Here is a 24713-nt window from a genome sequence, read left to right as displayed (position 1 = left end):
TGTTCTCATTCATTTGGGGAATATGAATAATAGTGAAAGGGAATATAAAGGAAGGGAAAAGAAATGTTGGGCAATATCAGGAAGGGAGACAGAACATAAAGACTCCTAACTCGGGGAAACGAACTAGGGGTGGTGGAAGGGGAGGAGGGCGGGTGTTGGAGGGGAATGGGTGACGGGCACTGAGGTGGATAAATAAATAAATAAATAAATAAATAAATAAATATTAATAATAAATAATTAATTAGGTAGGCCCCCAGCCTACCCCTGATCTCCCCACCCTGGGGTGTCCCAGGATCCCCAGGGCTGCCCTAGGTCAGCGACCTGGATCTGTGGGGCACGCCCAGGGCCCAGGAGGCCACATCCAACTGTGAGAGGGCTCACTTAGCACGGGGCCAGAATGTAGGGTTGGCAGGGCCATGGGGGGCTGGATCCCAATAGTCTTTGTGTTGGGCATGGGGGGGGGCTCAAATCACCCCAGCACCCACAGAGCCCGGGGCCAGGCCAGCCCAGGTCCACGTGGGTAACGGGCTGGTGTCCTGTGCAGGATGTGCCACCCTCCAGGAGAGACAGTGGGCGGAGACTGTGTACAGTGGTTCCTCAGCTACAATCACCTGCACCCACACTGACTGGGATTCCGTGCCTTCCCTCCTCCCTGCAACCCCTGGGTACTCTATGGGACACCTGTGCTTCTGAGGGGAGCAAGTTTTTCAGAGAATCCCGGGGAGGCTGAGCATGTCCCACAGGGGGCAGCTACACCAGTTCTTTTCTGGGGGCCGATGGTGTGGGGTTGGATGTTGTGGGGGCAGGGTTATGATGGTGGTGGAGTGTGGGGGATGGTGTAGGGAGGATGGTGTGGGGTATAGCGCTGGTGGTGATTGTGTGGGGGTGTGTGGGTCTGAGGGGGATGGTGTAGGTGGGATGCATTGGGGGATATGATGTAGGGGAATGTTGTGGGGGTGGGGAATGAGGGGGATGGCCTGGGGGGCCTGCGGACACAGGGCATGCCTTCTTTAAGATGCACACGGAGACGTCAACAGATAAAGGCGACCCCAGTCCGGGGATTGCTGTGACCCCTGCCCCTGGAGCACTAATTAATTAATTAATAATAAATATTTATTTATTTATTTATTTATTTGAGAGAGTGAGCAGAGAGAGAGAGAGAGACAGAGAGAGCACGAGCAGAGGAAGAGGGATTTAAAAGGACCAGGGAGCTTGACGTGTGGCTCGATCCCAGGACCCTGGGAGATCATGACCTGAGCAGAAGGCAGCCACTCAACTTACTGAGCCACCCAGGTGCCCCTATCATTCCATTTATACGGAATTTGCAGAATAGACAAATCCATATGTACAGAAAAGTAAATTAGTGGTTCCCAGGATTGGGAGACAGGAATAAAATGACAACTGAATAATAACATGCACAAGATTTCCTTTGAGGTAATGAAAAAGTTCTAGAATATATGTGGTAATGGCTGTACACCATTGTGAATACACAAAAAGTCACTGAACTGTACAGTGTAAATTGGTGAACTGTATTATATGAACTTTAGCTCAATAAAACTGTTTTTTTTTTAAAGAAAAGAAACTATGAGGGACTACATGTAAATATAAAACTATGTAATTGCATGAGGAAAGCCTAGGCATGATATGAACTCAGAAGTCACACAAAAAATATGAATAAATTGTACCCATTAATAAAAGGTAGAAATAAAAATTTTCATAGAAACATCACCACATATGAAGTCAGCGACAACAAAGTGGGAAAAATATTTGCAACTCACATCACAGACGAAGAATAATTTCCCTAATAAACAAGAATGCCCTCAAATCAACAATCATCCAATACAAAGAGTTGTCCATCAATGGACAGGACACAGAAAAAATAAATGCATTTTAAATACTTCAAAAGAAGATGTTCAAAGTCAGGAATAAAAAAGAGGAATACAAATTAAAATTAAGGAATGTCATTTTTTCACCTACGAGATGGTCACAGATGAAAAAAACCTTCCTACTTTCTTCTCTTGGTGAGGATATGGCTACTCAATGCTCACTGATGGGAGTGTGAATAGGAACAGTGTCTATGGAGGGCAGGGGGCAGGCACTAGGCACTTCCTGCAATCCCACTTCTGAGAATGTATTCCACAGACACACCTGGGCACTTATGAAATCCTATGCACACTCTGTTGCTCCTGGGTACAATACTGGAATGAACAAGCAGACTGCAAGCAACCAAACTTCTGTGAGCAGAGAATTGGTTAAATAAATCACAGTCCCCCCAAACATGAAAAATTCTGCATTTGTGAAGAGAGAGAAAACTCTTAGCATGCTGGCAGATAGCAAGACCTATTGTTCCGTAAAGAAAGAAAATGCAAAACAGTGATTATGGTATTTACTAATTCTGTGAAAAGGGAGTGGGGTAGGGGAAAATATAAATATCAATTTGCTTGGAGATGAATTCCCTCTGGAAGAATATACAAGAAACCATTAATATTTATTATGACTAGGGAGAGGGCAGGGACAGAGATTTTTTTTTTTTTTTAAGCAAATAGCCTTTTGTATCCTTGGAGTCATGTGAACATCTTTAATATTTTATAAATAAATATATTTAATACTCTTGCTATTATGCTGGGTCACTGAAGGCTTAGATCCACTTGGCAACAAGAGCCTCGGTAAATTACAAGAGCAAATAAAGAGCCTGCATGAGGTTACAGTCAGGAAATGTATGTGACACAAGAGGGACAGACGATGAATAGGGCAGCCACACTTCGCAGATAAGCATACAGGATTCCCAATTAAATGTGGACTTGGGATAAATCACGATTGTTTTATCATGCAGTATTTAGGACATATTTCTACTGTATTTTATCAGGTAGCCCTGGCTATGAGGGCAGCTAAGGCTGCCCTGGACAGCTAGTATATGTCCCTCCCCAGAAGAAGATCTACACATACAACATCATTCAGAGAAAGAGCCAACACTGATTCTTCTTCACTCACAGAAGTAATAGCTTGACCCAGTCACCGTGCTGAATCCCCACTGATGTATGAAAGCATTTAATGCAAGCATGAACAGCTTACAGACAAAAGACAGAACACAAGGACTCACTATCTTTCAAGTGAAAGGGAGAAGCAAAATGAGAGAAAGGACTCAGAAAGCCAGTCGGGGGAGGGGGGAGGGTCATTTCCATACCTTAATTTTCAACTTTTTAAATCAAGCAATCCCAATTTCAAAGAGATAGAATTACTGTAGTTCTCTGAAACATTGTTCAAAGCCAGCTGACAGCTTTCATCTCAGCTGGAGCTGAGTGTACGGAAAAAAATAAAATCCTGTATGTGACAGCCAGAATCCAGCCTGCTACTTATCTCCTCACTGTCCTGTTTTTCCGTAAGGTTTGCCCACAGATACCCATTTTGCTGCGCTGGAGTTCACTGTTGATCCTGAAAGAAGTCACTTTTATACTAGGTAACATGATATTACCTCTTATGCTTTTTTAAATTAATCAATTTTATTTATTTATTAGATAAAGATTTTAATTATTTATTCAAGAGACACACAGACAAAGAGGCAGAGACACAGGCAGAGGGAGAAGCAGGCTCCATGCAGGGAGCCTGATGCAGGACTGGATCCTGGAACTCCAGGATTACGCCCTGGGCCCAAGGCAGGCGCTAAACTGCTGAGCCACCAGGAATCCCCTAAATTAATCAGTTTTAAAGGCAAAGAGCCTGACAAAGGAGCCTCCCTCCCCATCTCCAGGGTCTACTCTGAAGGAGCAACCAGCCACCTTCAACACTTGCAGCTCTTCTTTCTGGTACTTGCCTTACCTTTTAAAATACAGTTTTTATCATTACTTCCTGAATTTTCCATTTCAAACTATCTTGTCTGCGTCTTTACACAGGTGCACATGCACTTTCCCTTCCCTATGTTATCCCTCCTGACTACATCACAATGTGTCATCACTCCATTTCCATTCAGTGTAGCAGAGAGGAGGTCCCTCTTCACACAAAGAAAGAACAGGATAAAAAGATACAAGTTTCTACAGAACATATGACAAACTCCTTTTAAGCACAGCAGTGTTTTTGAGGAGGATGGAAAGTACAAGGAAAGCATGGTCAAAGTGAATGGTTTCCCAGACTTCTCCACAGATGACATTATTTGTTCTTGTGGATGTTAATTACCTCGTGTCTCATGTTGTATTATATTCTTTGTGAAACACTGTTCGTATACAAGGTTTTACAAAAATTGGTATGAACACTGACGATATATATGTATTTCTTTTTTAAGATTTATTTATTCAAGAGAGAGCATGGGCACATGCACACACAAGCAGGAGGAACAGACAGAGTGGGAGAGAGAATCTCAAGCAGATTCTGCACTGAGCATGGATCCCCAAATGGGCCTCTATCTGATGACCTTGAGATTATGACCTGACCCAAAACTAAGAGTCAGATGCTTATCCAACTGCACCACCCAGGAACCTCTTTAAAATCCTATCAGTTAATATAAAAGATCCAGCATGATCCTCTCAAGGTATCTTTTTTTTTTTAAGATTTGTTTGTTTGTTTGTTTATTTATTTATTTATTTAGAGAGAGAGAGAGAGAGAGAGAGAGAAGAATACAAGAGCAGGGGGAGGGACAGAGAGAGAGGGAGAGAGAATCCTTAAACCAACTCCCAGTTGAGCACAGCCCCACACACAACTCAATCTCAATGACCCTGAGATCATGACCTGAGCCAAAACCAAGAGTCAAATGCTTAATTGATTGAGCCACCCAGGTGCCTCTCAAGATATTGATAAAAATTCATTATATTCAAATACTATAAAAGCTCAATTTATCTTGATGTTTTTACAGTGGATACTTGATAATTTCTTACTGCAGTGGATTTTTAATAAGGTGATTTATGTTAGCTTACTTTCTAAAAACCCATACATGCAAAGCAGACTTTAAAAATAACTTTTATTGGGACGCTGGGTGGCTCAGTGGTTGAGCATCTGCCTTCAGCTCAGGGCATGATCCCGGGCCTGGGGATTGAGTCCCACATCAGGCTCCCTGAGAGGAGCTTGCTTCTCCCTCTGCCTATGTCTCTGCCTCTCTTTTTGTGTCTATCATGAATAAATAAAATCTTTTAAAAATAATAAAAAATAATAAAAATAATTAAAAAATTAAAAATGACTTTTATTTTGCATGTGTTTAATTTATTATAACTATGTAATATTCTTCTTGAATGAGCTGCATATAATCATACATCTTTCTTTTAAAAATGTTTGTACTTTGGGATCCCTGGGTGGCGCAGTGGTTTGGCGCTTGCCTTTGGCCCAGGGCGCGATCCTGGAGACCCGGGATCGAATCCCACATCAGGCTCCCGGTGCATGGAGCCTGCTTCTCCCTCTGCCTATGTCTCTGCCTTTCTCTCTCTCTCTCTGTGACTATCATAAATAAATAAAAATTAAAAAAAAAAAATTTAAAAAAATAAAAATAAAAATGTTTGTACTTTGGCAGTTAATAAATGTCTTGGTTGCTTGTTTAGTTTTCTATATACCTGTCACCCATCTTTTTCACCTGTCAATGTGATGACAAAGCTGTAAAACATTTCTTAGTCAGCAAAAATTGTCACTAATATTAGGAAGAAATAAATAAAATGCCAAACTGAAAATGAACTTACAAATCAGGGGATTAGATGAAGGGATATAGTTCAGCAAAGATATTTAAAGAGACGGCCAGTGGCTCAGTTGGTTAAGTGCCCAACTCTTGATTCTGGCTCAGGTCATGATCTCTGGGTCATGGGATCAGGGTCCATGCTCAGTGGGGAGTCAGCTTGGGGTTCCCTTTGCTTCTGTCCCTCTCCCCTGGGGCATTCTCTCTCTCTCTAATAGATAGATATTTAAAAAGATAAATCAAAATCCTAGTTTTCTACTATTTAATCTAAAAAATTGATATTTTAATAGCATAAAAGTAGGAAAGATATAATGAAGAGCAATCTTTTAAATAAAATTAGTTTTGTCATAACTAAAACACAAGACAATAATAATAATAAATAATAAATTGGAATCCCAAATGTCCCATATTGAGTATGACTAAGTTAATTGAATATCCCATGGATATATAATATTCACGTATTACCACAGTCTGTGACACAATATTACATGAGAGATGTGCACCGTGAACAGAAAATATGGCATAACATATGTGTGGGAAGAGTCTGGATCTCTGTGTCTAGCAAGATGGCAACCCAGTAAACTATTGAGGTTGCTGGGAAAATACGATACAGTACAAAATACCCTTTCAAATCCATAATCACACTCAGAGAATAAGCACTAAAAGGAACAGGTAGCTGGAAAGCAGAGTGAAAAACCAATCCCAACACAGTGGCTGCCAGAGATTGCAGGTTTCTAAAACCTGGAGTTCAGTTTAATGATGTTAAGAGGGCACAGGTCAGAGCCCTGGTCACATTCAAGTCCAGGACTTGGAAACAAAGAACCTCATGGAGCCGGGAACCTTTGGGAGAGATCCTTGTGGGCGAAAGGGTGAATAGGAAAGCAAAAATATCTGGCCCCAGTGTTCTGTGTGAAGAAAAAAACTTTCTTTTGAGAATTGGCAACCGCAGGTTTGGGCTCAATTTTTCATGGCAAGTTTGGTTTCCCAAGAGGAGACATTAGGTTAAAGTGGCCCTGCTGGCTGGGTGGCTCAGTTGGTAAAGTGTCTGCCTTCAGATCAGGTCATGGTCTCAGGACCCCGGGAAGGAGCCCCGCATGGGGGCTCCCTGCTCAGCGAGGGGTCTGCTTCTTCCTCTGCCTCTGCTTGCCCCCTGCTCTGCTCTCTGTCCCTTTCTCAAATAAATAAAATCTTAAAAACAAAAAAGCCTCCCCAAAATTCAAAAGCTCAGTGGATGGGGGCGGGGGGCACCTGGCTGGTTCAGTCGGTAGAGCAAGCGACTCTGCATCTCAGGGCTGTGAGTTCCAGTCCCACATTAGGTGTACAGATTACTTAAAAAAAAAAAAAAAAGGCTCAGTGGATGGGTGACCTAGCAGACTTGACAGCGCTAAAGAATTAATGAACTTAAAGGCGATGAGAGATGAATTGAGTGGGTGCCTGAATGAAGAGGATATGAATGCAAACACTTTGAGGAGGAAACATGCCCTGTGTTCCAGGACAGCAAGGGAGCCAGCCAGGTGAGACAAGGGAAAGCACCAACATACAGTTGGGGAGGCAGCGGGAAGCCACTGTAGTTTGTAGATCAGTGTAAGGGGTCCCTGGCTTGTTCTCGGAGATGGGACGCGCTGGAGGACTGGCTCCCTCAGCTGCCATATGGAAGACAGTGCAGGGGTCAAGGGCAGACGCAGAAACGCGGTGGGAGCGCCTGCTGTGATCCAGGTGAAGGACAGCGTGATCCAGGTGAAGGACGGTGTACTACAGCAAGATGGTAGCAATGAAGGTCCTGATTTATCCTGAAGGTGGAACCTACAGCATTAGCTGCTTGGATAGAGTGTAGGTATGGATGACAAAGCAACTGGAAGAAAGGCAAGGCCATGACCCAAAATAATGCAAGACATCCAATGCAAGTGGAGCTGCTGAGCAGGCCATGGGATAAATCCATCCAGAACTCAGAGGAGAGAGAATGTGGAAGTCCTGACCATAGAGCTGGTGTTCAAAGCCACAAGACTGGTTAACAGCACGGCAGGAATATCATATCCCCCCTTATTTGTGGGGGATACATTCCAAGACCCCACCCCACAGATGCCCGAAACCACAAATAGTACCAAATTCTACGTGTACTGTTTGTTCCTATGCACACATATATCTGATAAAGTTTAATTTCTAATTTAGGCACTGTATGAGATTAATGACTAGTAATCAACTAGGATGATTAAAACAATAGAGTGTGATAAAAGTTACGTGAATGTGGTCTACCTCTCTCTCAAAGTATTTTACGCATTGTGCTCTCCTCCTCCTCAAGACTTGAGATGACCCCAATGCCTATATGTCGGGATGAAGCAAGGTGAATGGTGTTGGCCTGGTGCCATGGCCTGAGGCTGCTACTGACCTTCTGGTGTCGCAAGGAGGGCCAGAACCAATGGAATGCAGTAACCACAAGGAGCAATACTACAGAGATGGAAGGGAGTGACTGCCTTAGGAAGACAAGGAAAAGGAGAGGAGATCTGCCCCAGCCATGATCTTGAAAGGGAGAGAGGGGGGCCTGTCTTCACACAATTCTATCAACAACACTTTTCTCACCCTGTCAGCCAGACCTGCAGGGAGGCCTTAATGTGCAAGGGAGGGGGGACCCTAAAATAAAGGAGCACCTTCTGATGTGCAGAGCACCACACTCTGCGGTCAGCACGGGTGCAAATCATATTGTAGCAATTTTCCCAGGCTGCTTTGGCCAGAGCAAACCAATCATAGCTCTGGCTTGAATCAAAGTATCAACTGAAAGGACAAGTAAGTGGACTGCAATCACAGCTAGGTCTCACACTGCCCAAGTAACTGGCTTAAAATGCTGTTCTGTGTTTCCTTGGTTAATAATATACCATTTGGGGGGAAAGTTAGCAATTTATTTTAAATTTATTTTACCAGTGTTGTGGTGGGAGCAGTGGAGTTGATTGAGTTTTTTAGTTTTTTTTAGAGATTTTGTTTATTCATGAGAGACACAGAAAGAGAGAGGAAGAGACACAGGGAAAGCAGGCTCCATGCAGGGAGCCTGATGTGGGACTCCAACCCAAGACTCCGGGATCATGACCTAATCCAAAGGCAGATGCTCAATCACTGAGCTACCCAGGTGCCCCAGAGCTGAGGGTTTTTTTTTTTTTTTTTTAAGATTTTATTTATTTATTCATGAGAGATTCAGAGAGAGAGAGAGAGAGAGAGAGAGAGAGAGGCAGAGACACAGGCAGAGGGAGAAGCAGGCTCCAACCATGCAGGGAGTCTGACATGGGACTCAATCCCGGGTCTCCAGGATCATGCTCTAGGCCAAAGGTGGCACTAAACCACTGGGCTACTGGGGCTGCCCCCAGAGTTGAGTTTCTTCAACATTCAGACATGCAAAAAATAGGCAATTCTACTTCAGAATTTTTTTCAAAGATCATTTTTTGCAGCCAGGGCTGCAGCACTCTGGAGCTTAGTTTAAATCTTAGTTAGGAAGGGTTCAAATATGAGAGCCTATTTGCTTTTACCTTGAAGGAAATGCTGACAATCCATAATTGTGTTTTGTTTTTCCCATTCTGAACCCATCCCTCAGGAGCTCCTACCTGACCCCTATGCGTGCAGAGGACTTACTTCCTCTTGCCAAGTCTCTCTGGTATTTCGTTTCACAGCAGGAAACAGAAGCAGTGTGATATCAGTCAGGGCTGGCACACTGGAAACCCAGAAGCATAGAGTTAGGCTCACCACTCTTCTGAGGCAGTCTCACTCATGCCCTTCTCAGTCCCTCCACCAATTACTTTCCTTCAGGTTTCTATACACCCAAGCTTCCCGGAAAGGTGCTGGTTGTGATTATTATGGAAAACTTAGGTCTTATTCTTTCTGAGGATGCCAGAATTTTCGTAAGAAGATTCCAGAGAAACCTCTGACAGATGGTGGTATGGGAGGTAACGTACTTGTCTTGTGATTCTCTATCACAGCTACCTCTTAACACACCTGTGTTATCAACAAAGCCTGAGAGAAGCAGGATGCTGTAGTGACAGACCAAATACCCAGGGAGTCATTACAGAGGGATAGTTCCATCCTTGGAAGCAGCTGATGTCTCTAAAGACACAGATTCTAGAGACAAGGGTCACTCTTATTCCAAGGACTGTCCAGAGACACAGTACACACAGCAAATATATTCACATTAATCTTTCTTGGGGAAATCAGCTTCATTACCAGAACTTTGGCAAGCTAAGAATAAAAAGAAAATTTCTAGTCCAAGATGGCAGACTGGACACAGATCTCTTTCCCTTTTCTAACGTTCTCAGTAAAAAATAAAAAATAAAAAAAAAAGAGGGAGAAGGCAGGCAGGACATTTGAACAGATAGAAGAAAATAAACCAATACACAAGAATAATAAGAATGAGCACTAGTACAGACTTGAAATTCCAACGAATTCCTAGAAGACAGAAAGAAGGTGGCATGAAACTGATGGAGAGAGGAAACCCTTGGGCAGCCTGGGTGGCTCAGTGGTTTAGCACCGTCTTCAGTCCAGGGTGTGATTCTGGAGACCAGGGATCGAGTCCATGTCAGACTCCCTGCATGGAGCCTGCTTCTCCCTCTGCCTGTGTCTCTGCCTCTCTCTCTCTCTCTGTTTCTCATGAATAAATAAATTAAATATTTTAAAAAGAGAGAGAGAGAGAGAACCCATTCCCTAGGGATGGAGAGAGAACCCATTCCCTAGAGATGGAGGCAGAGACAACACTGAAGAAGCTCCAAGTCCTCCACCCGTGAATGGAGAGACAGAACAGGCCAACACACCATCCTTGGGGCGATGCCCTAAAAGAAAACAGCCAGAGAACTTTTCTTTCAAGAGATTGCAATATGTCCACCTCTGAAAAAAAGGAAAGCTACAGAGTCTGAGGATACACAGCTCTGCCTTAGTGCAGACACACACACACACACACACACACACAGAATAACAAAGTGGTAGAAAATATGGGAAAATGTTAAAAAGTATGAGGGAGAAGCCAGAATTTCTATCATATAGCTAAGAGGTATTCTAGAAAAAAAAGAACAGACAATAGAGGGAAAGGAGTAAAGAAATAACAGAACAAAATGTCCTTGATGAGAGGAAAAAAAATAGTCTTCAGAGCAAGAGGAATAATAATAAGAATAATAAGCGTGATGTATGACCCAGGCATCTTCATAAAATTTGAGAACTCCGAAAGAAAATATTCTAAAATCTTCCTTAGAGAAAGAAATAGGTTATCATCCCCAAACAGCAGAATTCAGAGTAACATTCTATTTCTAAATGCAATACCAAACTCTAAGTAAAAACAACTTTGAATCTCTTCATTGCACAAAACTATCAGCCAGATGTGAAGGTAAAATTAATACATTTTTGGACATTTGAAAACTCAGAATATTATCACATTTACACTGATAAAAAACTTCCTTGAGGGGGTACTCTAGCAAAATCAAAAGGGAATCTGAGAAATAAAGATGAATGACCTGATCCATGAGAACAGTGCAATGCAGAAGGGGAAATGGTGGAAAAGACAACAGAAGATAACCCTTTGAAGATAAATTGAAAAACCCTGACACTAGAATCTACTTGCACATCTTCATACATCCCTTCACAGAGGAGAGATGGAAATGTAAAAATCATGTTGCTCAGACTTCCTTGCACTTAGGATTCTGAATGCAATTTAGAACCACTGAAATACACTCAAGGGAGATTTGGAAGTTGTAAGTGAAGCCCTGGCTTCCTCCTGATTTCCATCAGTTTAGAAGGAACAATGAACCTGGGGTCCTTTGCCACATGACTCAAAGCTGTGCTCAGCCTTGAGAATTGTAAAGCACAGTATCCTGTAACAACTCCTGTTTCCCTTTTGTGTTTCTATCAAATTGTCCAGCAAGTAGAAGGAGAATAAAAATAGTGGCAAGAAAACTGGCTTTCTAGAGAAATGATAAAAAGTTACCGTGTCAATCTCATACCATATACAAAATAAATTTTAGATGAATTACAAACCTTACTGTGAAACACTAAGTTTTAAGATTAAAAGAAAATATTACAGAAATAGCTTTATAAACTCTGATTAGGAATAGCTTTATTAATAAGACCCAAAATGCAAAATGTGTAAAGAATATATAAATGACTATATAAAAATTTATTCATTTTCAAATATTTATTGATTCCTCAACTTGGTTAACAGAATCTATGAAGACTCATCACCAATATCATATTTAATAGTGAAAGATGAAAGCTTTTCCTTTAAGATCAGGAACAAGATTGGACATCTGCTCTCTCTACTTGTATTCCACACTGTAGGAGACATTTTAGGTGGGACATTAGAGAGAAAGTAAAATAAAAGTATCCAGATTTGAAAGAAAGAGGTAACACTATATCTATTTGCAGATGGTACAGTCTTACATACAGAAAATCTTAAGGAGTCTATGAAAATACTATTAGAGTTTAGCAAGGTTACAAGATAGAAGATCAATATATATGAGTCAGTTGTATTTCTATAGCAATGAACAAGCAAAAATAAAATTAAAAAAACAATTCTATTTATAATAGCATCATAATGAATATTCTGTAATAGATTGTAACAAAGTGTAAAATTTGTACAATGAAAACTATAAAGTATTTGAAATTAAAGAAGATCTAAATGAAGAGATAACCTATTTTATGGAGTACTGAATATGATTAAGATAGCAATATTTCCCAAATTGATCTAAAGATTCAACACAATTCCTGTCAAAAACATGACTGTCTTTTTTTTTTTCAGAAATTGATTATAAGATTCATACAGAAATACAAGGTACCCGAAATAGCCCAAGAAAATCTGGGGGAAAAAAGAATAAGGTTGAAGGATTCACACTTCCCAATTTAAAAACTTAGTATAAAACTATAGTAATCGAGACTATGTGGCACTAGCATAAAGACAGAAAAATACTTTAATGGGATAAAACCGAGAATTCAGAAATAAACCTTTACATTTCTAGTCAGCAAATATTCAACAAAGGTGCTAGAACAATTCAATAAGGAAAGAATAGTTTTTTCAATAAACGGTTCTGGGCAAAAGAATGAAGTTGGACCCCTACCTCACACCATATACAAATATTAACTTGAAATGAATCAAAGACCTCTAAAACTCTTGGAAGAAAACATATATATATATTTGTGACCTTGGATTAGCCAATGGTTTCCTAGGTATGGTACCTACCCAAGGCACACATAACAAAAGGAAAACTAGATAAAATAGAATTCACCAAAATTTTAAACATTTAGGTTTCAAACCACACTATCAAGAATATGAAAACACAACTGACAGAGGCAGGAAATATTTACGGGCCATATATTTGATAAAAGACTTCTACCCAGAATTGCAACTCAACAGCAAAAGGACAAATAGCCCAGTTAAAAAAATAGGCACAGAATATACAGAGTAGACATTACTTCAAAGAAGATACAAAATTGACCAAAAAGCACATAAAAAGATGCTCAATATTATTAGTCATGAGAGAAATGCAAGGCCAAACTACAATGAGATACCATTTCATACCCACCAAGATAGTTATCATCAAATATCTATAATAAACAAGACAGACCATAACTACTGTGGAAGATGTGAAGATTCCAGAACCCTTGCACATTGCTGGTGAGGATGTAAGATGGTATAGCCCCTTTGGAAAACAGTTTGGGTCCTTCCTCGAACAGTTAAGCATAGTTACTAATTCCATTCCTATGAATTGGAAATACATGTCCACACAAAAACCTATACAGGAATGTTCATAGTAGCATTATTCACAGTAGCCAGAAAGTAGAAATAACCCAAATGTATACCAACTTAATAACAGATAAACAGGGGTGCCCTGGTGGGTCCGTCAGTTAAGCATCCGACTCCTGGTTTTGGCTCAGGTCATGATCTCAGGGTCATCATGTGATTGAGTCCTACATGGGGCTCTGTGCTTAGCATGGAGTCTGCTCAAGATTCTCTCTCTCTCTCTCTCTCTCTCTCTAAGATTTTACTTATTTATTCATGAGAGACACACACAGAGAGAGGCAGAGACAAAGGCAGAGGAAGACGCAGGCTGCATGCAGGGAGCCCAATATGCAACTCAATTCTGGGACTCCAGGATCACGCCCTGGGCTGAAGGCAGATGCTTGACTACTAAGCCACCCAGGCACCCCTATTCTGTCTCTCTTTCCCTCTTACCTTTACCTCTCCCCCTGCTCACACTTGTACTCTCTCTAAATAAATAAATAAAATCTAAAAAAAAAAAAAAAGAATGGATAAACATAATGTGATATATAGTGGTATATTCCATACAATGGAATGTTACTGGCCATAAAAGAGATGTGGTACATACTACAACAGGGATAAATCCTAATAACACTGTGTCAAGTGAAAAGAGCCAGTCACAAAAAGCCTCATACATATTGTATGATCCCATTTATATGAAGTGTCCAGAATAGGCAAATCCATAAAAATAGACAGTAAATTATGGAGACTGGGACTGACAGGACGGGCAGCTTAGTGGGTATGAGGTTTCTTTAATGAAGTGATGAAGACTTCTGAAATCAGATAGGGTGACGTATAGATATCTTGCATATACTAAAAGCTACCAAATTATATACTTTAAAAGTGTGAATTTCAAGGTATGAAAATGTATCTCAATACAGCTCTTATTTAAAAGAAAGTGTACTGGGGCGCCTGGGGGGCTCAGCTGGTTAAGCATCTGCCTTCAGCTGGAGTCATGGTCTCAGCCGCTGTCTGGGGCTCCCCGCTCAGCAGGGAGTCTGCTTCTCCCTCTCCCTCTGCCCCCGCTTGTGCTCACTTTGCTCACTCTCTGCCAAATAAATAAATCCTGAAAAAAAAAAAAAAAAAAGAAGAAGAAGAAAGTGTATTGAGCACCTACATATTCAAGGCAGCATTCTAGGTTCTGCTGATCTCGTTCCCTTGAGGAGCTTATATTCCACTGGGAGGCCCAGGTGAAGCTCAAAATTCCTGCCGAGGACTCAGAGCTCCGTGACAGCCGTGGAGGGAACCACAGTGAGAATAACTTGGAGAGAGGGTGGTTAGGTCTGGGTGAACACACTTCTTCCCCTCCCTCGCTTCTGCCCTCCTGCCTGCCGCTTTCTTTCCTTTCTCCCTGAAGACACGAATGGGCACTGTCTGACAAACAGATCAGGATGAAGGGACGAGTGATACCCTGAGGGACCCAGAGCAAAGAGCCTTCCCAGGTCTGACTGTGCGCTTGGCAGAATTAAGAAACCAACAGGATACAGAGCCTGAAAATGTGGCTTTACATCAAGGACCATGGGCATCTGGCTACTCTGTAGGTGGGGAAGAGGTTGCAACTTCCAGCCATCTATCTGCTAGTTCCTTTCAGGGACCGACGCCACCGTCTTAAAATACGTACAATCGTCTGACAAACTTTTAGTACCCACAGGTGATCTGGAAGAGGAACATTTAATTTTGTGGGTCATTTATAGTCACTATTCAGAAAGTACTAAAGACCAATAAATAACAGCATAAAAATTCACCAGAATAGTGGGGGAAAACAGGCAGTGCAGGAAGGCATTAGTAGCCACCGTGGAACATTTGCAATGATACACATGCTGGCATCCGGCTTCCTAAAAATCTGAACTTCCTATCTGAATAAATTAGTGGAGTTTTGCCTTTATAAAGTCTGACTTTTTTTTTTTTTTTAGATTTTATTTCTTTATTCATGAGAGACACACAGAGAGAGGCAGAGACACAGGCAGAGGGAGAAGCAGGCTCCATGCAGGGAGCCTGATGTGGGACTCGATCCCAGGACCGTGGGATCACGCCTGAGCCGAAGGCAGACACTCAACCACTGAGCCACCCAGGCATCTCAAGTCTAACACGTTTTACAGTAAGCACTGGTTGGACATGTCTTGCATTTTAATTTTCACTTTTTATTTTTTTGCTTTCAATGCAATAATTTTTCTAAACAACCCTCTGTTTTCCTGTCTCCTGACCTTGAAGTTCTCTTCTTTAAATCGCTTGAATTTGAATATGTTGTACTTGATTCATACGGAAGTTATGAAACATAAAATCAACCTCCAGGTTCCTTTTTTTTTTTTTTTAATGGGGGAAATGATACGCTTTTCTTTTTTTAAAGATTTTATTTACTTATGAGAGAGAGAGAGAGAGAGAGAGTGAGCGACACCAGCAGGGGGGGCAGCAAAGGGAGAGGGAGAAGCAGGCTCCCTGCTGATCCCAGGTCCCTGGGATCATGTCCTGAGCCATAAAGCCACCCTTTCCCGAGTTCTTATTAAAAGCCTGGCCAAGGTCTATAATGCCTTCCCCACTTCTATGTCCTCATTAGGTACTCACTAAAGTAGGTATTTATTTAATACGATCCTGATCCTTGCATTTTACCATGTGTGTCAGTTTCCTAGGGCTGCTGTAACAAAGTGCCACAAACCAGGCGCCTTAAAACAGGAGAAATACATCCCATCACACACAGTTCCAGAGGCCAGAAGTCTGAAACTGAGATGTCAGCAGACTGAGCAGAATGCTTCCTCACCTCCTGGTGCAGCCTGGCAGTCCCTCCCACCCCTTGGCTTGCGGTGACATCACTCCCACCTCGGCCTCTGTTGTCTTGTGGTATCCTCCCTGTGTGCCTCTGTGTCCAGATTTCCCTCTTCCTATAAGCCCCTCAGTCCTACTGGATTAAGGACTTGCCCTAATGACCTCACCTTAACTCAATTACACCTGCAGAGGCTCTATTTCCAAATAAAGTCACATTCCACAGGCAGAGAAGTTAGGCCTTCACCATATCTTTTTGAGGGGACACAATCCAACCCAGAACATCATCCTTTGTACTTTTAAAAAGATAGGCTTTCTGAAACTTGCCACTTTATCCTAACCCATGGAGTACCAAGAACAGAGAGCATTCTCTAAGTGTAGAGGTGAAAAAGGACAAATATCTTGGGATATTTTGGAAGAAAGAGTAACTCTGGCCTTCAGATACTGGGGGTTTTCTTTCATCTCTGCAGGCCAAGACAGAACCGAAGTGGCATCAATGACAAAGGACCTCGGAACATGTGAAACATCTATTCCAGGATATGATTCCTTGTGGCCTGAATTGTAGGTGTTGAACAGAGATGCTTTACCATGGCTGCTACCAGTTTTTGAAATGATGGCACTGAATTGTGGCTGTCCCTTCCTGCTGTGTTATATCTAAGCTAAAAATTTTGATCAAGGGAAGAAGTATGATTTTTAAAAATTACATACTGCCAAACCCAGAAGAGGTATACCCTAGAAGAATGGCCTTTTATTGGTTGAATCTATGTCCATGAGCTCTGGTGCACTGCCTGGACAGAGTCTAAATGGATGAAATAAATAATGATTTAAACAGCGTAACAGGGCAGCCCGGGGGGCTCAGCGGTTTAGCGCTGCCTTCAGCCCAGGCTGTGATCCTGGAGACCCGGGATCGAGCCCCATGTCGGGCTCCCTGCATGGAGCCTGCTTCTCCCTCTGCCTGTGTCTCTGCCTCTCTCTCTCTCTCTCTCTCTGTGTCTCTCATGAATAAATAAATAAAATCCTTAAAAAATTAAAAAATTTTTAAAAACCAGCATAACAAAAATGTACACCAGAAAAGTTATAATCAAATCGTACTAATGAATGACTATATTCTTCTTTTAGGCTCTCCTTTGATTTATTCAATATGTATACATATACATTACCAAAACTATCAGATTAATACTCTTCTATCACAAAAATGACTCTTCACTGTTACATTCTGCATATTTATTCTTATTTGTTATTATGCTGCATTCCACTGAGGTGATTATTATAATTTACTTCACTAATTTCCTGATTGCTAAACCATTAAGATTGTTTCTGATTTTTGACTATATAGATAATGCTGGAGTGAAATGCTTCTGCGGGCTCAGAAAACCAGTTGCAGCTCTCTTGCCCAAGGAAAAGGAAAGCTTCCCAAAGGAGCCTCGTCTCATGTGCCCAGATGCAACTGCTGGACAGCATTTCCTGACAGGGCATACAGGCTGTATGAATATGTTGTCCCCTTTGTGGTTTACAGACTAACAAAGCTCAAGGGACAAACTCCTGTTTTTCAGATCCAGGAAGCTCAACCAAGACAGGTCTGTGTTTCTGTTTTAACTTAGCCACTGAGGCTACCATGGATGCTTTCTTTTTATTCTTCTTCCTCCTGGACTTAAGTCACTATGACAGAATCTGTCTTTGCTGAGAGGCAGCCTCCAAACTCAGGTACGGTTGCAGGCCAGGGGTTTATCACCTACATGTCTTGGATTCAGGGAATCAAAGCAGCAGCAGTGCTAGAACCAAACACAGTAATTTCCTGCTCGTTGTGGGCGTGACTGGATAAATCAGATAAAAGAACAATTCATGGGACCCCTGCGTTGCTCTGTGGTTGAGCGTCTGCCTTCCAACTCAGGTTGTGATCCTGGGGGCCCCCTAGGATGAGTCCCGCATCTGGCTCCCCACACGGAGCCTGCTTCTCCCTCTGCCTATGTCTCTGCCTTTCTCTGTCTCTCATGAACAAATAAATAAAATCTTTAAAAAATGAAAAAAATTAAAGAACAATTCACAGACAGAGAGACAACATTTAATGATAGGGTATACGCTGGAAGAAAAGGTAAGAAAACGTTTGTTTATTTATGCAGCAATTGGCCAACTGCTACAGCAAATATTTTACCATCTCTAAACTGCTGCAAAATTAAGACACTGCCTCACAGCCCTTACTCTGTAAATAACACCAGATTTATGCTCCTGGAGACACTGCTCCTACATTAAGAAGAGTAATTCCAGCAGGTAAAACCTTGAGTGTACATCATGGGGCTTTAAATAATCTCCCTAACTATGGGAATAGCTTAGCTTTCAATTGGCTCAGCACTTTTATTTCTCCCTAAATTGAATTCTTACCTAATGGGATCATCCTTGCTACCTAAGCAAATGCTCTGTTCTGTGCTATAAAATTTAATTAGCACCTCCTGACCACCCAGCGAGGGCAGGCAGGTGACCCTGCAGGAAAGTCCCATCAGTACTGGGTGACAGCCAGGTCTGGGGGCTCAGTGCTTTGGGTGTCAATGAAAGCGAACCTGCTTTGTGTCAAATTCTGAACACAGCTGGTGATTTCTGTAGGGTCCCATGGTGGGCTGCCCCAAAATGTGTCACTCTGTCATGTTGATTGATTTAAATAAAGGTTACTTAAGAGACAGCCTATGCAACCAGGAGACTCAGAACTTTCTCCATCCCCCTGAAAGCCGGAAATAAATCTCCTGCCTGAAAGGTGCCCTCTCTGTACCAAGAGGTAAAGGAGACATCCTCAGCACCAGAAACAGGAAATTTAGAGCTCAGAAGGCTGTATAAACACCCCTTGTTACTGTTTACTAATTTACGACCCCAGCCCAAATTCTGTTTAGAACTCCTTGCTAACCAAAGCTCTCAAAATTAAGTTTTCTTTCTCCTATCAATTTCTCAAAGAGTTATCCACTCTTGTCTAAAAACTATAAAGCTGCCTGCTTTGGTCATTTCTTTAGGTCTCAATTTCACTATTGAGCCTCCATATGCACAGGTCATAAAACTTGGATTTTTTTCTCCTGTTAATCTCTCCCTTATCAATTTAATTCTTAATCTTGAAGGGCAGAGTAGGGTTTTTCCTTCACTTATTTACTAAACTTTTCAATCTGGCAAATCATTCGTCAATTTGGAGAATGTTCAATCTTTAATTCTATTTATTAGCAGACCTGTGATCAGCTAGCCAAAAACTTTTCCTTTACAATTTAACTTCCTGGGGGCACCCAACTGGCTCATTCAGTAGAGCATGTGACTCTTGATCTCAGGGTCATGAGTTTAAGTCCCATGTTTGGTATAGAGATTACTTAAAAATACAATCTCTAAAAAATGAATTAAGTTTCTGGCATGAACTAAACAATTGTTCATTTATTTCCTATGATAGCAAAGGAAAGAAAGTAGAATATTGCCAGCTATTAGTCTTTCTAACAAGGAAATTAATGGCTTGTAATACTTATCACTACCACATCAATATGACAGCCATTTATAATAGGGCTTATATTCACAAGGTAATTTTACATGCTCCATATTATCTGAGCCTCCCAATAACAATCTTAGAGGTAAGACAGAGACTGTGATCGATCCTCAAAGGTATACAGAATGTTCTGATTGAATTGGCTGAAATTCTGTGGCTCACCAGACAGAAATTAGTTTGCAGTTTTTCCAAAGCGAGCCTCGAAGTTTTCAATAGTAGGGGAACGTAGAAATAAAGAGTCAGCCCGGATCTTTCTCACTTCCAGCACTTTCCCCTGACAAACCAGGTGATGAACTGTTCGAGGGTCACACCCCTTTACCCCTGACCTGCCGGGGCCTGGAGAGAGGTATGGGTTGGACATAGCTCAAAGTACCTGCAGGAGAGACCATGCTGCGGCTGCACCTACGAGGAACTAGCAGGCCCCACATTCTTCACCAGCAGACAAAGGAGATGGAAGGAAATCTAGACAATCCATTCAGCGAGGGGCTAAACCAAGAATGTAAAAACTTGGCAATTTTTTAGTACCATATTCTATACTCTTTTTCCACTAGAAGCCGAAAAAGTAAAACAAGTTATAGAAAACCTGTGCCAGGGGCACCTGGGTGGCTCAGTGGTTGAGCATCTGCCTTTGGCTCAGGGCATGATCCCGGGGTCCTGGGATCCAGTCCCACTTCAGGCTCTCTACAGGGAGCCTGCTTCTCCCTCTGCCTGTATCTCTACCTCCCTCTGTCTGTGTCTCTCATGAATAAATAAATAAAATCTTTAAAAAAAAAAAAAAAAGAAAACCTGCGCCAATCAACACAGAGGATTACCAGGACTTTACTGGCAACAGAGATAATGCTTTACAATTACAGTATAAAATGATGCCCTATTAGGAGATCAAGAAGAATTAAGGGAAACACGATCCAGCATTGGGTTTTAAACACAGGAAGGGCAACGGTGTGGAATGGAGCTGGGAGTAGATTGTGTGGGGCCCCAAAGGGCAGATCAGGGAAGAGCAGGAGGAAAAACCTCTCCTCTGTCAGCTTTCTAAGAACCACACCGGTTCAAAGAAAAAAGTTTGTTCTTTGAATTGTTCAAAGTTTGTTGAGCCACCCAGGCTGCCCGAGAATCTGGTTTTCAACACAATTACAAAGATGATACCAAGAGAGAAAACAGAAGGAATGAGTATGCTGGGTGAGACAGTTTGCCCTAGGAGGATGACAGACGTCAAAGACGACCATGTGTTAGGTTCACAAAGAAATGGAGTATGAATCAAAACTCAGCAGAGTGCTTTAAAGTACTTAATAATATTCATTTGCCAAAAAATAAACAAACAAAAATATATAAGGATGCTTGGGGAATTAGAAGAAAAAGCAAAGGTAGACTCTAATATTCATTATTAAACAAAACCCATCTAAAATATAAGAATTATATTTTTAAAGATTTTATTTATTTATTCATGAGAGACACAGAGAGAGGCAGAGACACAGGTGGAGGGAGAAGGAGGCTCCCTGCAGGAAGCCTAATGTGGGACTTGATCCCAGAACTCCAGGATCATGACCTGAATCAAAGGCAGACGCTCAACTGCTGAGCCACCCAGGCGTCCCTAAATTATAAGAATTAAAATGACTTTTCACTGTGTCTTACTCTATAACAAATTAGGAGCAAAACAAAACAAAACAAAAAAACCACAACCCCAAAACAGTGGGATGGGAATTATGACTTAATCAATGCTATCGTGACAACTATACGTGACTAATGAGGAGGAATCTTCAAAAGACTGACAAAATAACGTTAAGAATGGGGAAAAAAAGAAGGAGGGAAAACAATTTGGTTTCAAATGCAGAGACAAAAGTTAAGTTCGGTCAATTAAAGAATTAAATACTATGAAAGACACAAAAACATGCAAGTTCCACAGAATTAAAAAGTATTCTCCAAAAAGCGTTAACACCTGTTATGAATACAAAGACGAACAAGGCCGGGTGGCTGGAGACTAGCCCGGCAGACCAGCAGGGGACCTTCCTTCCAAAAGACAAATGGCCAGGCGGGACACAACACACACAAACACACACACTCTCTCTCTCTCCTCGAAACACACACAGCTCCAGGCCGAGTGAGTTTTATACCACAAAGTCTTGTTCCACCTGCTGCAGTCTTTTTTGCGGTATAATCCGTGTTCTAGAGAAGCTATAATCTGTCAAGGTTGACAAAAGATGTACAAGTAATATTACCAGAGCTACCAAGACCAAAAAAGGAGCAACACAGTGAAGATTAAAACACAAGGTTGTTTTACCAACTGCACGTTTGAGCTGCGGTCAATCAGAGAGCCATCAGCAAGTGTGACAGGCAAAATTCAAAGGTGGCCTGGTGACACTCATCCCTGGGTGTTACTCCCGTAATTATGTTAGGATTCCTGGCAAAGATGATTTTGCAGATATAATTAAGGTCACAAATCAGCTGGCTCTAAGACACGGAGACCATCGGAGTAATCCTAACCTATCATTCGAGCCATGTAAACCAGTTATCTCTCTCTGCTAACAGAAGGGAGACATTGATAGAAATATTCTGTTGCTGGCTTTGACGATGAAGGGCGTTATCTGGAAAGAACTTGAGAGCCGCCTCAAGGAGCTGAGAGCAACCACAAGGGACAGCTGGCAGGGAAGGCGGATCTCAGTCCTATAAGCACAGGGGACTGGCTTCTGCCAACAACCTGAATAAGCTTGGAAGTAGCGTCTCCCCCACAGCCTCCAGATGAGAATGCACTCAGCTGGTAACCTGCGGTGGGTCCAGGGAGACCCTAATTCATGCTAACAAATGGGTCTTGTTTTGATCTCCTGAATCTGTGGCATCTTGTTCGCAGGTGCAGTAGGAAGGACGGTGGACATCTACCAACATTATGAGATATTATGAAGAGCCTCACAAGTGTCAGTGCAGCCTAGAAAGACTAATAAACAGGGGCTAGAAGAAGCCTGAGGCATGCTGAGGCAACCCAGGACTGCCAAGTCACACCCCCTCATGGGGACTCTGCTTGGACAACCCAGTACCTCTATGTCCAGGCTAAATGGAGCATATGCATATACAACAACAAGTCTTTTTTTTTTTTTTTTTAAATTTATGATAGTCACGCACAGAGAGAGAGAGAGACAGGCAGAGACATAGGCAGAGGGAGAAGCAGGCTCCATGCACCAGGAGCCCGACGTGGGATTCGATCCCGGGTCTCCAGGATCGTGCCCTGGGCCAAAGGCAGGCGCTAAACCGCTGCACCACCCAGGGATCCCAACAAGTCTTTTATTAATGCAATTAATGCAAGTCTTTTTATTAATGCCTAAACTTTAAGGCATATGCACTGCAAAACCTGTCCAGAGGGTCAGTTTCCCAATAGAAAGCACATGGAACTCCACCAGAAAAATGATTCCCACTGAAGACGAGCACCCTAAAAAATGTACCACCCACTAGGGAACAAACCAGTACAAAGGAGAGGTGGCTGATGTAACAAGTGAGGGCAAGAACGGGAGGTAAAAGTATACCAAGAAGACACTATAGAGAAGTATGTTTGCAGAGGTGACAAAGACTACAGGGAAGAGAGAAGATAAATACAATAAAGCAACAGTACAGGAGGATTTTTTTAACTTTTTTTTTTAAGATTTTATTTATTTATTCATGACAGACACAGAGAGAGAGAGAGAGAGATTGAGAGAGAGAGAGAAAGACAGGGAGAGGCAGAGACACAGGCAGGGGGAGAAGCAGGCTCCATGCAGGGAGCCCGACATGGGACTCGATCCCAGGTCTCCAGGATCACACCCCGGGCTGAAGGTGTGTGGCCCAAACCTCTGGGCCATTGGGGCTGCCCTTTTTAAAAGTTTTTAAGATTTTATTTATTTATTTGAGAGGAGAGAGAAAGAGGGAGAGAGAGTAGTAGACTTCCTGCTGAGCAGGGAGCCTGACCCGGAACTCAGTCCCAGGACCCCAGGATCATGACCTCAGCCCAAGGCAGATGCTCAACCGAGTAAGCCACCCAGGTGCCCCAGGAGGATTTCTTTTAAGGGCATAGTTTAAGAGATCCAAATCATGACTTGTGCAATTAGAAATAAAACCACAGAGGAGGGATCCCTGGGTGGCACAGCGGTTTGGCGCCTGCCTTTGACCCAGGGCGTGATCCTGAAGACCCGGGATCAAATCCCACGTCGGGCTCCCGGTGCATGGAGCCTGCTTCTCCCTCTGCCTGTGTTTCTGCCTCTCTCTCTCTGTGTGTGACTATCATAAATAAATAAAAATTAAAAAAAAAAAATAAAACCACAGAGGGGCACCTGGGCTGCTGTAATGGTCAAGCATCTGACTGATTCTGCTCAGGTCATAATCTAAGGGTTGTGAGATACAGCACCAAACTGCTCCATGCTCCTCGTGGAGCCTACTTAGGGTGCTCCCTCTCTGTCTCTTCCCTCTCCGTTTGCCCCTTACCCGTAAAATAAATATATGAATCTTTAAAAAAAAGTGAGAATGGCCAACTGAGTGGAAGAAGACTAGTATAATAAGGTCAAAAAAGGTTTCTCCAGATTTGGGAAGAGCTGGCGCAGCATGGCAGTGGATACAAAAGCCCTCGTGGGGCAGCCTGGGTTTAGTTAGGGCCACCTTCAGCCCAGGGCGTGATCCTGGAGACCTGGGATCGAGTCCCATGTCAGGCTCCCTGCATGGAGCCTGCTTCTCCCTCTGCCTGTGTCTGTGCCTCTCTCTGTGTCTCTCATGAATAAATAAATAAGATCTTAAAAAAAAAAAAGCCCAGAGTAAGAAGGTAAAGACTAGTTAAGCAGCAGGGATGCAATCTGTACCTCCTTACCACATGAAAAACATACTGCAAAATATAATACATAAAATTGTGGGTAGCAACACGAGTTAATTTCCCCTTGATTCTCATAATTATGATGCTTTAAATTATGGCATGGAATGATTCCACCTTTAAAAATTCATTTTGAAGAGCATATGGGTGGCTCAGGTGGTTAAGCATCTGCCTTTGGCTCAGGTCAAGATCTCAGGGTCCTGGGATGGAGCCC

At 42.3% G+C, this 24713-nt stretch overlaps 1 protein-coding gene across 5 annotated transcripts in view; it reads right to left on the bottom strand.

The window, feature by feature from the left end:
* KIAA0319 (KIAA0319 ortholog) overlaps nt 1-24713 on the bottom strand; it is a 101382-nt gene that overhangs the window by 73488 nt on the left and 3181 nt on the right. The window contains exon 1 of one of the 5 annotated variants that reach the window (XM_025999299.2): nt 14539-14656. The exons of the other annotated variants lie outside the window; for them this stretch is intronic. The gene's annotated coding sequence lies outside the window, so the exon portion shown is untranslated. Of the gene's footprint in view, nt 1-14538; nt 14657-24713 lie in introns of those variants that run through there. 5 annotated transcript variants of the gene reach the window in all.

Source organism: Vulpes vulpes, chromosome 12, assembly GCF_048418805.1.
Source record: "Vulpes vulpes isolate BD-2025 chromosome 12, VulVul3, whole genome shotgun sequence".
Classification (NCBI taxonomy): Eukaryota; Metazoa; Chordata; class Mammalia; order Carnivora; family Canidae; genus Vulpes; species Vulpes vulpes.
Note: the sequence above shows the minus strand (reverse complement) of the source record. Positions and strands in the feature narration are given on the sequence as shown.